The sequence below is a fragment of the Podarcis gaigeae genome (genome assembly GCF_964106915.1).
Source record: "Podarcis gaigeae genome assembly, chromosome: 4".
Taxonomy (NCBI): domain Eukaryota; kingdom Metazoa; phylum Chordata; class Lepidosauria; order Squamata; family Lacertidae; genus Podarcis; species Podarcis gaigeae.
This window is the reverse complement of record NC_139677.1, coordinates 102,096,445-102,110,148: the sequence shown is the minus strand read 5'-3', so window position 1 is coordinate 102,110,148 and position 13,704 is coordinate 102,096,445. Positions and strand designations below refer to the sequence as shown.

Below are 13,704 nucleotides of genomic sequence, written 5' to 3'. Positions count from 1 at the left end.
AAGGAGAGTCCCCCACCTCCCAAGGGAGACCTTTCCCCTGCCCAACTGCTCTTAGATGTCCCTCAAGGCAGAGGGTCCTGAGTTCCAGCCCTGCTGAAACAATCGCACTGGCTGCCAAGGAGGAACCCAGCGAAGTTCAAAATAAATAAATCCTATTCTCATCATAAATGAGCAATACTTTCTTATGCATGCTTTTTATGCTAATATACAAAAATAAGCCATTTCCCTTTCCAGAAATGCTTAATTGCTAATTCAATGGACTGAAAATGGATTGTTGTTATTTTTATGTTTAGGAAAGCTTTTAATATTTGATGGACTATTGTATTTTAATATTTTGTTGGAAGTCGCCCAGAGTGCCTTGGGAACCCAGCCAGGTGGGCAGGGTATAAATATATTATTATTATTGTTGTTGTTGTTGTTGTTGTTGTTGTTGAAATTGATCAGGAGAGTGTTCTCCTTTTCAAAGAAGCAGGTGCTAATAGCATAACGTTGAAAGGCTAGGGAAATATGGGGAGCCCTAGAGCATCAACCCCTGACATCTCCTGCAAGGGCTGGACGAAATTGCTGCCTGAAACTCTGGGGAGCTGCTGCCAGTCAATATAGACCAGGGGTCCTCAAACTATGTCCCGTGGGCCGAATCCAGCCTGTCAGGGTCATGAATCTGGCCTGCACAGCCAGGAACCCGCCAAGTGTCCGAGGCTGAAAGCATCTTGCCACCCACTCAGTCAGTCCCCACGCCTCGCTGAGGTAAACGCCACAAGTGTGGTGGCGGTTCTACCAATGAAAGGCCAGGGGTTTCGCCTGGGGACGGGAAAGTGTTGTCTTTTGGCTTGAACAGTGAAGCTGAGGTTCCTTACTGTTAAGTTGTGGGCGAACATAGCAGATGACACAGCGATTTCTCCAAAGCAGCTCTTTATTTGTAAGCTGGACAGAACTGAACAGCAAACAGCTCAAATCCAGGGTTTCCCACCTAAAATAACTGACGTGGACCTGAGTGAAAACTATCTACAGTATCCCCCTGCTGGCCCAGGCTGAGAACGTCAGTACATAACACTTACGTATACCTTAAAGGTGGGAGAAAGAGGTATAGTCCCATTTCTGTGAGTGGAGCAGCGGTCATTCCACTCCTGTGATTTACATGCTCTGAAAGTTGGGATCTGTTTTGATATTTAAATTTTAAAAGGGTGGAGTGAAACCAGATATTGACCATCTTGTTAGCCTGGGGAGCCACATTCTGGTTGAAGGAGGCCAGGATTAGCCCCCAAGGCTTGGGATGTCCCTCCTCCCCTGCAGTAGGGCTTGGAATCCAGGAGAAAACTCTTGGAATAGCCTTGCCAGGTGCTCAGGGAGGGATTCACCTGTCCCCATGTCCTTCTCTTTGCAGATGTGCTGCAAACTGTGTTGGAATGCGAAATCAAGCTTTATTTACAGCGGAAAATAACAAAGAAACATGGCGTGAGCTGTCTTCCACAGCCGTCTCCTCCTCGGTCAGAGTAAAAGAGAAGAAAGGATGGAAGTGATTTACAGACTGACTTCCATTCTTACACCGACAGTACAGAAGGTGTAAACGTGGGTATCATGGTACACTAGCAATGGGAGAATGAAATACTGACAGTTTGACCCCCAATTTGGTCCACAACCAAAGTTGGCAACCCTCATGGTGCCAGGGACTCTGTGGTGGGGGCAGTGGGGGCCGCTTTGGCCCAGAAAGGCCCCTGACTCTGAGGCAACTTTCCTCCCGCAGGACCGCCGATGTTACGCCCTCTGTGACAATGGGGAAGAGCGGAAACTAGCGGCCAACAGCATCCCTTCTCTGTTGGCCTTTGCCCTAAGGTCCCCCATCTCAGAGCAAGTAGTTCTCCCTCATGGATTCAGTCCTTTCATCACTTCCATCTCCCCAAGAGGCTCCCAAGGCTACTCGTCCTCTGCAGTTGATAACAGACCTAACTGAAAAGAACGGCTTCCTCTTCTGGTGACACCAGAGAATTCTAGAAGACATTCACCCTTTCCATAGGATTATCCTCTTGGTTCATGTGGGAACCAATGACACTGCAAGCAATAGCTTCCAGAAGATCAAAAGAGACTATGAGGCTCTGGGCAGGAAATTGAAGCAATTAAATGCACAAATTGTCATCTCATCTGTCCTCCCAGTTGAACGACGTGGCCCAGGGAGAGAGAGAAAAATAGTGGAAGTGAACAGCTGGCTTCGCAAATGGTGTAAACAGGAACGGTTTGGATTCTTAGATCATGGACTGCAGTTTCTTGAAGATGGACTTCTGGCAAGCGATGGGCTGCACCTCACAACAGTTGGGAGGAATGTTTTTGCTAAAAATCTCAGAAACCTCATCAGGAGGGCTTTAAACTGACTAATGTGGGGGAGGGAGACAGTGCTCCTGAAGGTAGCAGTCTATCAATTGATGAAGATGATCATCCAAATGTCATAGACCAAGTGGAGCAAACAGCACGCAGACCTAGTTGTGGGAGGAAAAAATCCTTAAATAAGAGACACGGGGGAATGACTAATGGACTTCAATGTCTGTACACTAATGCACAAAGCATGGGTAATAAACAAGATGAGCTTGAGCTCTTGGTACAGCAAACTAAATATGGCATAATAGGCATCACTGAAACCTGGTGGGATACAACCTGGTGAGGAACAGCCATTCACACAGGGGATAAACCTTATCAGTGTGTGGAATGTGGAAAGAGCTTCAGTCAGAGCCACAATCTCACTTCCCATCAAAGAATCCATACAAAGGTGGGAAAAACCATTATACAGCTTTAGAATCCAGGCCTTTGGCTAATTAACATGTATGAAGATCAAAGTATTATGGGTCTTAATTAATCATGAGTTTAAAAAAGTGTTTGGAATAACCTTTCTAAAAAGACCAGAGGGATTTCTGTTACGTATTGTTGGCAGGGACATCCCGAATGCCTTTAGAGAGGTATTTCTATATGCAACGGCCACAGTGGGAAAGGGGTGGAAGGAAGACAAAAACGGACTGGCATAACAAGTTACAATAATTTGCTGAAATGGTGCAGTTGACAAATAGCCTGAGAGGCACTTCAAAACAAAAAATTATTTAAAAACGGGATAGATATATGTTCAAAAATACAGTAAAGGTTTGCTATCTATGCTAGCATTCAATTGACGTTGGAAAGAGACTGAGTTGAGAAATAAGACCAAGGGTACATATTGATATAGGAATGTATTAGAAAAAAATGTAAAGAAATATACAATAATAAGAATACATTCATTTGTGAAAAAGGAATATACAACGGGATAGACAGGAAGTCTCAAGTGTTGGTACATATATGATTTTTGAATAATTTTTTGTCCTTGTTTTTTTTTTTTCTTTTAGCATGTCAACTTTGTATACATGTTGAAAATTATAGTAAAATAAGCCTTGTGATGTAACATGATCATGTTTACCGATGTAACATAAGAACATTAATAAATATTTTTTAAAAAATACATCTAATGCCCTTTTAACATGTGATGTTTTGTGTTTTTATGTTGTGTTTTTATGTTGTAACCATCCTGAGACCTGTGGGTGTAGGTAATAGGCTACAACCCTTAAAGGCCTAGGGGACTTTGACCCATCCCCCAATAAAATATTTGAGGATGCCACCCCCCAGTTTTTGGTGTGTTCCCCCCCCCAACACAACCTTTTATCCTTCTCTTAAAAAATAAAAAAAACTCACAAATGTCATGAGGAAAACAAAATACAATAAAATACAAATGTGGACAGGTCCCATCTTTCCGGGCAAAACGCAAAAGTTTCTTTAAAAGAGGCTTTCCCAAACTTGGGTCCCCAGCAGCTCCCGGACTACAGCTCCCATCATCCGTCCCTATTGGTCCTGCTAGCTAGGGATGATGGGAGCCGTAGTCCAAAACAAGCTGGAGACCCAAGTTTGCTTTAAAGGGAAAGTAGGCTGGCCCTGCGACACCCTCTGCTGGACAAAAGCACTGCCCCAGAATCTGAACCACCCCCAGTACTGCTAATTGGAATTAATAGAGCGCAAAACAGAAGTTTTGTGCTGATCCCGGGGGGAAGGTTACCGTAGGCGTAGTCAAAATCCGGTCCTGGGTCACTAGCCTGGAATCAGTCCACAAGGAGCGGGGCGAGGTCCGAAACAGGAAGCCGGGCGGGGACAGGAGCACTGGAGAGTCAGGTCTGGGTCTGGGCAGGAATAGGTACTCAACAACGACGTTGCTCCCACAACCTGGGACCGGGCCGACTGGCCTTTATCTGTTCTGAGGCCAGGAGCGGTCCCGGCCCCTAGGAGACCCGCCTCTCTTGGCCTTAAGGCAAGCACTCCTCCTGGGAGAAACCAGTTCTCTTCGCCTCTCTGCCCTGAGTCTCTGCAGTTCAGGAAAGGCTAAAGGGTTACTGGGCCCAGGGGGAGACTCACTTGCAGGCACTGAGTCCTCAACCACCTCTGGAGCCAGAGTGGAATCACCTGGTGTCTGTTCCTGAGGATCCGACACAGGTGCAGGCGCTTCAGAATCAAGGCCCTGCCCCAGTTCAGCCGGCCCTGGAGGCGGGGACTCCTGTGCAGGCTGGGATTCCTCTGGTGTAGCCTCTGAATCGGAATCCCAGGCCATCACAAGTTTGATCAGCACTTCAACCTTTAGGGAGCTTCTAGGTGCTTTCTGCGCCACCTAGAGTACCCACACATAGGAGAACAAATGAAAGACAAACACAAGGGGCAGGAAAAAACCAGGAAAGGGCCATACCAAATGGACATCCGGTGTGAAGAGGTCACTTTCCCCACTGCTGAACAATGCCACAGGTAGAGGAGATGGAATGCTAGAAGTGTCTCTGGGGCAAGGGGAGCTGCTGGGAAATTGAAGTACGGGCTCAAAGTATTACTTTTTTAAAAAGTTGCTGCCTTTATAGGCATTGCCATTCAAATGGCATGCATGCATCATGTGATTGATTGTGCAAGGCGGGCCTTACCTGGCCCCCCATCAATATTTTATTCAAGTCGGCAGCACTGGGTCGTGTGGTTTACAAATTAGATAAAGACATGAATCTCCTTCCTTTGCACATGTTCCAGCTTGTCAATATGCTCATTTATTCTTTTTAAAATTTATTTGCGTTCATCTGAAGATTTTACAATACAGGATGAAAGCATGGCTTTCTCAAAAACAAGTGAAGCCAGAGAAACCTCTTTCTTTTTTTGGATGGAGTTACAAACTTTTTTGATCTGGGAACTGCTGTTGAAATAGTGCATCTCGATTTCAGTAAGGCTTTTGACAAAGTCCCCTGTGATATTTATGTGAGGAAGGTGGTAAAATGTGGGCTGAATTAGGTAACTGTTAGGTGGATTTGACTGACCGAACCCAAAGAGGACTCCTTCATGGTTCCTCCTCATCCTTGGGAAAAGTGACAAGAGGGGTGCTGCAGGGTTCTATCCTGGGCCCGTTGTTGTTCAACGTCTTGATAAATGACATGGATGAAGGAACTGAGGGGATGCTCATCACATTTGCAGACAACACCAAAGGGAAAGACACGGGGGAATGATTAATGGACTTCAATGTCTGTACACTAATGCGCAAAGCATGGGTAATAAACAAGATGAGCTTGAGCTCTTGGTACAGCAAACTAAATATGACATAATAGGCATCACTGAAACCTGGTGGGATACCGGTAAGTCCCACGACTGGAATGTAATAATGGAGAGATACAATCTATTTCAGAGAAACAGACCAGACAAGAAAGGAGGAGGAGTGGCGTTATATGTCAGGGATGTGTATACCTGTGAAGAGATCCAAGATTTAGAACCTCAAAGCCAAAGTGAGAGCATTTGGGTCAAAATTAAGGGAGTGAAGAATAACAGGGACCTCATTGTGGGAGTTTACTATAGATCCCCAAGCCAAACGGAGGACATAGATGATGCCTTCCTGGAACAGATGGCCAAGCATGCAAAAGGAAGGGACTTAGTAGTAATGGGGGACTTCAATTACCCGGATATTTGCTGGATGTCAAACTCAGCCAAGAGTATAAGGTCAAACAGATTCCTCACTGGCCTTGCAGACAACTTCGTTGTCCAGAAAGTGGGAGAAGCAACAAGAGGAACAGCCATTTTAGATCTGGTCCTAACCAATGTTGATGACCTGGTTAGTGGGGTTGAAGTGGAAGGATCATTAGGCGTGAGTGATCATGCTCTTCTGAAGTTTACTATACAGCGGAAAGGAGCAGCCAAGCATACCAGGACTCAATTTCTTGACTTTAAGAAAGCCGAATTCATAAAACTTAGGGAATTGCTGGGTGAGATCCCATGGACAGTAATACTAAAAGGAAAGGGAGTTCATGATGGCTGGGAGTTTGTTAAGAGGGAGATAGTAAAAGCACAACTTCAGGCAATACCAATGAGACGGAAACATGGAAGGTGCCTAAAGAAGTCAGGGTGGCTATCTAAAGAACTTTTAACTGAGTTAACATTAAAAAAGAATGTGTACAAAAAATGGAAAAGGGGGAAACCACCAAAGAGGAATTCAAACAAATAGCCAGCACGTGTAGACACAAAGTCAGAAAAGCTAAAGCACAGAATGAACTCAGGCTTGCTAGAGAGGTTAAAAGCAACAAAAAAGGCTTTTATGGGTATGTTCGTAGCAAAAGGAAGAACAAAGAAACCGTGGGGTCACTCAGAGGAGAAGATGGTGAAATGCAAACAGGGGACACAGAAAGGGCTGAACTCCTCAATGCCTTCTTTGCCTCAGTCTTCTCCAATAAAGAAAACAATGCCCAACCTGAAGAATTTGGAGCAAATGATTCCGCAGAGGAAACACAGCCCAGAATAACTAAGGAGATAGTACAAGAATACTTGGCTAGTTTAGATGTATTCAAGTCTCCAGGGCCAGATGAACTGCATCCAAGAGTATTAAAAGAACTGGCAGATGTGATCTCAGAACCACTGGCAGTCATCTTTGAGAATTCCTGGAGAACAGGCGAAGTCCTGGCAGACTGGAGGAGGGCAAATGTTGTCCCTATTTTCAAAAAGGGGGAAAGAGAGGACCCAAATAAGTACCGCCCAGTCAGTCTGACATCAATACCAGGGAAGATTCTGGAGCAGATCATTAAGCAAACAGTCTGTGAGCACCTAGAAAGGAATACTGTGATCACCAATAGTCAGCATGGATTTCTGAAAAATAAGTCATGTCAGACTAACCTGATCTCGTTTTTTGACAGCACTACAAGCCTGGTAGATGAAGGGAACGCAGTGGATGTAGTCTACCTTGATTTCAGCAAGGCATTTGACAAGGTGCCCCATGATATTCTTGTAAAGAAGCTGGTAAAATGCGGTCTTGACTATGCTACCACTCAGTGGATTTGTAACTGGTTGACTGACCAAACCCAAAGGGTTCTCATCAATGGTTCCTCTTCATCCTGGAGAAGAGTGACTAGTGGGGTGCCACAGGGTTCTGTCTTGGGCCCGGTTGGACTCGATGGCCCTTGTGGTCTCTTCCAACTCTATGATTCTATTATTCTATGATTCTAGGTGTCCAAACACCGGATAGCAGAGGCTGTTCTGGGGAAGGACCCCCATGGGGAAGTGGGGGAGGGAGGGGCTTTGGGGAAGGGGTTGTCCATTTGCTGGAGAGGAGGACCCTACTGGCCTTGGTTCACGTATCCTGTTTGAAAGGGAAATCATCCTAGGGACTTCCTGTGAAATTCTGGGTCAGGAATGCTGTTCCTACAATGGAGGCATGTGCAACACTACTACACTGTGGAACTGTAGCAGGCTCCAATTTGTGGAACAGAAACTAGCAGACATTTGGTCTTTATGAATGAACTGATTTATTGCACTTTATGTGTTGTTTATGTGCAAGATAAACATTTGATATTGTGATAAGAATATATAGAAGAGTATTGTTTATGTGAATCCACAGCCGGTTACGTCTTGTGTTTGTCGAATGTATTTCATGTAACGCAAGTTTTGATGTTGTTTTGCAAATTCCTAGAATGGAATCTTGGAAGTTGGACGTCCCTTCTATAATGCATAGGTAAAGGTAAAGGGACTCCTGACCATAAGGTCCAGTCATGGCCGACTCTGGAGTTGCGGCGCTCATCTTACTTTGTTGGTCGAGGGAGCCGGCGTACAGCTTCCAAGTCATGTGGCCAGCATGATTAAGCCGCTTCTGGCGAACCAGAGCAGCGCACAGAAACGGAAGGCGAAGGGGTAGATTTAAGAGACCAAATTCCCAAGGGCATAAAACCTCTTCAGTCAGTTTAAAATCCACTTTCCCAGTTTGATGTCCTAAGACATATATCTCATTCAGCCCACATTTTACCAGCTTCCTCACATAAATCTCACGGAGGACTTTGTCAAAAGCCTCACTGAAATCAAGATGCACAATTTCCACAGCAGTCCCCTGATCAACAAAGTTTGTAACTCCATCCAAAAAAAGAAAAGGAGAGATTTCTCTGGCTTGACTCGTTTTTGAGAAAGCCATGCTTTCATCCTGTATGTTGTAAAATCTTCAGATGAAGGGTGAATAAATTTTAAAAATAATAAAAGAGGATATTGACATGTGCAAAGGAAGGAATCATAGAATCATAGAGTTGGAAGAGACCACAAGGGCCATCGAGTCCAACCCCCTGCCAAGCAGGAAACGCCATCAGAGTACTCCTGACATATGGTCGTCAAGCCTCTGCTTAAAGACCTCCAAAGAAGGAGACTCCACCACACTCCTTGGCAGCAAATTCCACTGTCAAACAGCTCTCACTGTCAGGAAGTTCCTCCTAATGTTTAGATGGAATCTTTTTTCTTGTAGTTTGGAACCATTGCTCCGTGTCCGCTTCTCTGGAGCAGCAGAAAACAACCTTTCTCCCTCCTCTATGTGACATCCTTTTATATATTTGAACATGGCTATCATATCACCCCTTAACCTCCTCTTCTCCAGGCTAAACATGCCCAGCTCCTTTAGCCGTTCCTCATAAGGCATCGTTTCCAGGCCTTTGACCATTTTGGTTGCCCTCCTCTGGACACGTTCCAGTTTGTCAGTGTCCTTCTTGAACTGTGGTGCCCAGAACTGGACACAGTACTCCAGGTGAGGTCTGACCAGAGCAGAATACAGTGGCACTATTACTTCCCTTGATCTAGATGCTATACTCCTATTGATGCAGCCCAGAATTGCATTGGCTTTTTTAGTTGCCACGTCACACTGTTGGCTCATGTCAAGTTTGTGGTCAACCAAGACTCCTAGATCCTTTTCACATGTACTGCTCTCAAGCCAGGTGTCACCCATCTTGTATTTGTGCCTCTCATTTTTTTGCCCAAGTGCAATACTATACATTTCTCCCTGTTAAAATTCATCTTGTTTGTTTTGGCCCAGTTCTCTAATCTGTCAAGGTCGTTTTGAAGTGTGATCCTGTCCTCTGGGGTGTTAGCCACCCCTCCCAGTTTGGTGTCATCTGCAAATTTGATCAGGATGCCCTTGAGTCCATCATCCATGTCGTTGATAAAGATGTTGAATAAGACCGGGCCCAAGACAGAACCCTGTGGCACCCCACTAGTCACTCTTCTCCAGGATGAAGAGGAACCATTGATGAGCACCCTTTGGGTTCGGTCAGTCAGCCAGTTACAAATCCACTGAGTGATAGCATAGTCAAGTCCGCATTTTACCAGCTTCTTTACAAAAATATCATGGGGCACCTTGTCAAATGCCTTGCTGAAATCAAGGTAGACTACATCCACTGCGTTCCCTTCATCTACCAGGCTTGTAATTCTGTCAAAAAACGAGATCAGGTTAGTCTGACATGACTTATTTTTCAGAAATCCATGCTGACTATTGGTGATCACAGCATTCCTTTCTAGGTGCTCACAGACTGTTTGCTTAAAGGAGATTTATGTATTTATTTAATTTGTAAACCAACCAACCCAGTGGTGCCGACTTGAATAAAATATTGGTGGGGGGCCAGGTAAGGCCCGCCTTGCACAATCAATCACATGATGTATGCACAACATTTGAATGGCAATGTCTATAATGGCAGTAACGTTTTAAAAAAGTAATATTTTGAGCCCGTACTTCAATTTCCCAGCAGCTCTCCTTGCCCCGGAGAACACCTAGCATTTCACATCCTCTACCTGTGGCATTGTTCAGCAGTGGGGACCTCTTCACACCGGATGTCCATTTGGTATGGCCCTTTTCAGGTTTTTGCCTGCTCATTGTGTTTGACTTTCATTTGTTCTCCTATGTGTGTTGCCAGTAGAAGCCACAATTCTGTGGGTACTCTAGGTGGTGCAGAAAACACCTAGAAGCTCCCTAGAGGTAGAAGTGCCAATCAAACTTCAATTTTGCGATCTATAAATTCCAATTAGCCAACAGAGGGTGTCACAGGGCCAGCCTACTTTCCCTTTAAAGCAAACTTGGGTCTCCAGCTGTTTTTGGACTACAACTCCCATCATCCCTAGCTAGCAGGACCAATGGGGAGGGATGATGGAAACTGTAGTCCGGGAGCTGCTGGGGACTCAAGTTTGGGAAAGCCTCCTTCAAAGCAACTTTTACATTTTGCCCGTAAAGATGGAACCTGTCCACATTTGTATCTTCTTGTATTTTGTTTTCCTCATGACCTTTGTGCGTTTATTTTTTTTATTTTTTTAAGAGGGCAAATTGAAAGAGAAATTGTATGGCACGTTGCAGAAGAATAAAAGGTTGTGGGGAGTGATGATGGGAACTGTAGTCTGGGAGCTGCTGGGGACCAAAGTTTGGCCCGTAAAGATGGGACCTGTCCACAGGGTCCCCGGACGTTTGACGGTCTATTGATCCCTGTGCCACCACTGTGATCACTTCCCTGTTGCCACCAACCCATTTCTCTCGGGTACACACCGAGTCCAGACAGTTAACATTAAACCAAATAAACAAGTTTATTTCATAAGCATTAACAAGTTTATGGTTTCAGATAATTTTTCTTGTCAGTTTCTTAACCTTAGTTTCTTTACCGGCCTATACCTTCCTAATACCTTCTAACTGATTATCCCAGCTGTTTAACTGACTCCTCTTAACAAATTCTCTCACTCTCTTATATCAGACTAGCCCAACCCACAGACTTATGCTCCCTCCTTCTCTAACTCCAGACTCACCTCTTAACAACTCTCACTCCTCCCCTTGGGTTCCTATTGGTTAATCATTTTATACTTAGTTAACCCTTTCCTTATGACCCAGAATGATGTCACACGCCTAGGAGGGCAAACCCCACAGGCCTCCTTAAATATTTTAGGGGGGGGAGACGCCTAGGTCTTTAAGCATTGGCGCCTATTCCTACACCCACAGGTCTCAGGATGGTTACAACATACAAACACAAAACACCACATGTTCAAAAGGCATTAGATGTCAATCAGCCAAACGCCAGGTAATAAAGGTGCAGATTTCTTGGCTCCTAAAGCTATATAATGGTTTTCCCGACCTTTGTATGGATTCTTTTATGGGAAGTGAGTTTGTCCTTCTTCCTGAAGCTCTTTCCACATTCCACACACCGATAGGGTTTCTCCCCTGTATGAACTCTTTGATGGCAAGTGAGATGGGAGCTCCGACTGAAGCTCTTTCCACATTCAAAGCACTGAAAGGGTTTCTCCCCTGTATGAACTCTTTGATGGGAAGTGAGATGGGAGCTCTTCCTGAAGCTCTTTCCACATTCCACACATTCATAGGGTTTCTCTCCTGTATGAATTCTTTGATGGGAAGTGAGACTCTGGCTGTGACTAAAGCTCTTTCCACATTCCATGCACTGATAGCGTTTCTCCCCTGTATGAATTCTTTGATGGGAAGTGAGATCACAGCTCCTCCTGAAGCTCTTTCCACATTCCACACACTGATAGGGTTTCTCCCCTGTATGAATTATTTGATGGGAATTGAGATGGGAGCTCTGTCTGAAGCTCTTTCCACATTCTACACACTGAAAGGGTTTTTCCCCTGTATGAATTCTTTGATGGGAAGTGAGATAGGAGCTATCAGTGAAGCTCTTTCCACATTCCACACACTGATAGGGTTTCTCCCCTGTATGAATTCGCTTATGGGAGGTGAGACTGGAGCTGTGAATGAAGCTCTTTCCACATTCAACACACTGATAGGGTTTCTCCCCTGTATGAATTCGCTTATGGGAAGTGAGATTGAAGCTGTGACTGAAGCTCTTTCCACATTCTACACACTGAAAGGGTTTCTCCCCCGTATGCATTCTTTGATGGCAAGTGAGATAGGAGCTCTGAGTGAAACTCTTTCCACATTCTACACACTGATAGGGTTTCTCCCCTGTATGAATTCTCTTATGGGAGGTGAGACTGGAGCTGTGAATGAAGCTCTTTCCACATTCAACACACTGATAGGGTTTCTCCCCTGTATGAATTCGCTTATGGGAAGCGAGACTGAAGCTGTGACTGAAGCTCTTTCCACATTCAACACACTGATAGGGTTTCTCCCCTGTATGAATTCTTTGATGAAATGTGAGAATGTCCTTCCTCCTGAAGCTCCTTCCACATTCCACACACTGATAGGGTTTCTCCCCTGTATGAATTCTTTGATGGGAAGCAAGACTGTCCTTCTTACTGAAGCTCTTTCCACATTCCACACACTGATATGGTTTCTTTCCAATGAGATTTTGTTGATGGGAAATGGAATGGGAGCTCTGACTGCAGCTTTCTCCACACTCTAAATTTTTACGTGGCTTCTCCTCTCTGGGGATTTTATCTTGGTCACCTTTGTTCTCGATTTCCAATTCATTACAATCTGCAATGGAGACAAAAAGGGGTCAGACACTCATGAACAAATGGAGAAGAACTGAAGGGAGTTCGGGGGGGGGGGGGTTTCATTACCTGTGTTGTCATTAACCAACATATTTATTATGAGATTCTGATGTGTTGTTGAATGTTGCTTTGTTTGATATACAGTAGTGGTCAAAATTGCAGAAGCCTTTTGGAGAAAAGTGCATTTCAGAGGTTTGATGGCTCAAAACTCTGCTTCTTTTGGAGTACTATCATAAAATTATATATCAATGGAAAGATAATTTTATCAAGAATGCAATTCAACAAAGTTCGTTTAATTATCCATATTCTATGAAACATTATAGCCAAATAACCAGAAAAAGGAAGCACAACTTGCTTAGGCTGACTTTTGTTGGTGTGGCTGATAGATTTCAAAGAAGTGTGACTGGCCCAAGGTCACCCAGCAGCTGCATGTGGAGGAGTGGAGACGCAAACCCGGTTCACCAGATTACGAGTCTACCGCTCTTAACCACTACACCACGTGATTGCTAACAAGTTGGTTGGTTTTCTGTCTTCTTTCATTTAGTGAGGTTGAAAAACATAATAAAATTATAGAAATGGCACAAAGAGTTCACTGGTCACCCAGAAAGCAATGTAAAATTGTACTATTAAGTGAACAGGGCTACAGTTATGAAGAAATTAGAAGAAAGATTGGGGGAAACGTAACCAAAGCTGTAAGGAGCTATAAGGAGACTCAGTGACCATAAAATCATACCGTTAAAGGCAAGAAAAGGTGCACAAAGGGAAGTGACGATTGAAGAATGGAGAGACTGTCCCTACATGACAGATGAATATCATCTGGGTGTATACAAGATTACATGGCGCAATGCAATGTGAAGTTGAGTGCAAGGACTGGTCTAAATGTTAGAGTTCTTGAAATTTTGGACAAAAGAGCAGAGATTTTCAAGGATATTCCTAAACAACTTCTGGACCTTA

At 44.4% G+C, this 13,704-nt stretch overlaps 1 protein-coding gene across 1 annotated transcript in view; it reads right to left on the bottom strand.

Moving 5' to 3' along the window:
* Nucleotides 1–13,704, bottom strand: part of LOC310843321 (uncharacterized protein) — a 60,831-nt gene that overhangs the window by 29,834 nt on the left and 17,293 nt on the right. The window lies entirely within an intron of this gene.